Consider the following 3,334-nt stretch of genomic DNA (forward strand, 5'->3'; position numbering starts at 1 on the left):
AAGCAAAATGTGTGTACATACAACAGAATATTATTCGGCCTTAAAAAAGAAGGAGATTCTGGCACATGCTACAACATGAATGAACTTTAAGGACATTGTGCTCAGTGTGGTGAGCCAGACACAAAAGGATAAAGACTGCATGATCCTACTCATAGGAAGCACTTCAAGCAGTTACAGTCGTAGCAGCAGGGTGGTTGCAGGGTGTGAGGAGAGGGAAATGGGGAGTTAGTGTTTAGCTGGTGCACAGTTTCAGTTGGATAAGATGAAAATGTAGGGATGGATGGTGGTGCTGGTTACACAATAATGTATATACACTTAATGACATAGAACTGTACACTTTAATATGGTAACTCATCCTCTGTTGGATATATTGGTTTGCAAAAATTTTCTCTCAGTAGCTTGTTCATCCTCTTAACAGGGTCTTCTCAGAGAAAAAATGTTTACTTTTAGGACTGGCTCTCCTTTCTCAGCATAATTCTCTGGACAATCCACTCAGAACACGGGCAAGCGACTTGAACATTTCACTGGAAAGGAAAGACAGGTGGCACATAATGAAAAGGTACTCAACATCATTCGCCATGAAGGCAAGGCAGATCAGAACCACATGAGAGCTGAAACCGGTTTGGCTCAGAGGATAGAGCGTTGGCCTGAGGACTGAAAGGTCCCAGGTTCGATTCCGGTCAAGGGCATGTACCTGGGTTGCGGGCACATCCCCAGTAGCGGGTGTGCAGGAGGCAGCTGATCGATGATGTTTCTCTCTCATCGATGTTTCTCACTCTCTATCCCTCTCCCTTCCTCTCTGTAAAAAATCAATAAAATAAAAAAAATTTTAAAAAAAGAACTACATGAGAGGTCATACACACACACTGGTCAGGATGACTAACATCACACAGAGTGACACCATCAAACGCTGGCGAGAGAAACTGGATCACTCGTCCATTGCTCCTGGGAAAGTAAAGTGGCACAGCCACTCTGCAAAAAAACTTGGACGGTTTCTTAAAAAGCTAAGCATGTAAAAACCATGTGACTCAGAATTTGCACTCTTGGTCATTTGTCCCAGAGAAAGGAAGATTTATATCCACTCAGAAACCTATTCATCAATGTTCATAGCAACTTTATACACAGTAGCCCAAGACTGGAAACAGCCTGGATGCTCTCCAGCAGGCAAACCGATTGGTGGTGCATCCAGGCCCCGCAGTGCTGCTCAGCAGAAAGGTAGGAGGAACAGCCAGTGCTCGCGACGACCTGTGACTGGAGAATGATGCTGCGTGAGAAGAGCCAGTCCTAAAAGGTTATCTACGGTATGATTCCATTCTTGAAATGACAGATTATAGAAATTGAGAGGTTACTGCTGTCAGGGATTAGAGAGGAGACAGGATGGGAGGAAACCAGGGGCTGTAAAAAGGTAGCATGATGTTTACCCGAAGCTGCCTGTCTTGTCCTGCCAGCCAAATGCTCCTACTGCTGGGACGGCCTGTGTCGCCTTTAGGGGGATTGTCTGAGCCAAGACCACAGCTGAGCATCAAGCAGAGTGGGTGTGACCGGGCTCGGCTGAAAGTGTCATAAATACCTGTCCAGTGTTTCAGTGAAGTGTAATGCCACTTTAAGCAAGCTGGTCTCACATGGTGTGAAAATAATGAAGTTTCCTTTTCCTGACTCACTCTCTAGTCTTCTTCCTCGTAACTGTATGCATGTCCCCATGGTGACGAATCTGGAAGGGGGTTCCCCACAGAGTTTGGAGTGCACATTCGTCATTCTCTTGGCACTTGTATAGTTTGAGACCATGTCAGTCCCATCTGACCTCCCAGGTTTCTGGGTAATGCACACCTTGGGACAGAGCCTGAGGAGCCTGGCCTTGAGTCCTGCTGTCAACCATACAGTTCCCTTGGCCAGCCCGCCCATCATTTCCCATTCCCTCTTCACCAACTGATGGACCCAAGGCCATGCCTTCAGTACTCTGAGACTGCTCCTTTTGACCACATGAAATCATCTTCTGCCCTGCTCTCTCTCCCAGATCCATGTGGAGAAGTGGCTCTGAGATGCTTGTTTAGGCTCTAGTCAGGAGCACAGGTGCAGCGTCACTTCTCTACCTAGGCAGTCATGTGCTGCTGCCCTTGGCCCATGCAGTGAGGTAAGACTCACATTGGCAGAAGAGGAAGAGGGTTGCCTGCCATTCCCCCCCCCCCCCCCGCCCCAGACTAGCTGAGCCTTGCTCTTGATCTATGAAGGGGCATGTCACAGACCAGCCTGATGTCCAGCAAGGGTCTGGGGCTTGTCATGCTGCACGGACGTTGAAGAGCTAAAGGTTTGGAACAAAAGTCTGGAGCATGCTCCTTCCTTGTCTGCATGTAACTTGAGCAAATTCATCTTTCACTCTGCACTGCCCTCTATAAGTCAAGGGAAAGCCATGTCATCTCCCACGTCAGATGGGGGTGCTGTGCATATTACAGGGGACCATCAAGGCTGAGAAGGAGCACCCTCCTCTTGTTTGGAAGAAATGAGAACAATATCTACAATAGTTCCTTAAAGTCATTGTCAATTAGAATTTGCTGGAATGTGGACTCACTGCTTGAGATGGAGGTGGTGGCACCTACAGGTATGCTGGAGGTAGTCACCTGGAGTTTGCCTGTTGTATTAGGGTTCTCCAGAGAAACAGGACCAATAGGGTTCATGAGAGAGAGAGAGAGAGAGAGAGAGAGAGAGAGAGAGAGAGAGAGAGAGAGAGAGAGAGAGAGAGAGAGAGAGAGAGAAGAGAGAGAGAGAGAGAGAGAGAGAGAGAGAGAGAGAGAGAGAGAGGGAGGAAGAGAGAGAAGAGAGAGTATAAAGATTTATTTTAAGGAACTGGCTCACAGATTATGGAAGCTGGCAAGTCCCAAGATCTCAGGTGAGTCAGAAAGCAGGAGACCCAGCAGAGTCAATGGTGTAGTTCTGTGTGAAGGTCAGCAGGCTCGAGACATGTTTCAATTTGAGTCCAAAGGCAGGAAAAAAGCCAATGTCCCAGTTCAAAGGCTGTCAGGCAGGAAGAATTCTCTCTTATTCAGGGGAGGTCAGCCTTTTGTGCCACTCAGGCCTTCAAGCGATTGGATGAGGCCCACCCACATTAGGGCGGGCAACCTGCTTTACTCAGTCTACTGCTTCAAATGTTAATCTCATCCAGACACCCTTAGAGAAACATTCCGGGGAATGTTAGACCAAGTATCTGGGCGTCCTATGGCTCAGTGAAACTGGAACGACACACACACAAATCAACCATCACACCTATGGTCTGTGAAGGGAACCATGGTGAAGAAATGAGACTGAGTTGCTAACTAAGCCTTAGACATCGGAGCAGCAT

General features: G+C 47.7%; 1 long non-coding RNA gene across 1 annotated transcript; it reads right to left on the reverse strand.

Moving 5' to 3' along the window:
- Positions 1-319: 319 nt before the first annotated feature.
- On the reverse strand, positions 320-1,492 carry LOC118650116. Its single transcript, XR_004965872.1, has 2 exons — positions 1,422-1,492; positions 320-524 (listed from the first exon to the last, which is right to left on the reverse strand). It is a non-coding gene; the product is annotated as an uncharacterized LOC118650116 (long non-coding RNA).
- Between the last annotated feature and the right edge of the window lie 1,842 nt (positions 1,493-3,334).

This window comes from Myotis myotis, unplaced genomic scaffold, assembly GCF_014108235.1.
Source record: "Myotis myotis isolate mMyoMyo1 unplaced genomic scaffold, mMyoMyo1.p scaffold_m19_p_3, whole genome shotgun sequence".
Lineage (NCBI taxonomy): Eukaryota > Metazoa > Chordata > Mammalia > Chiroptera > Vespertilionidae > Myotis > Myotis myotis.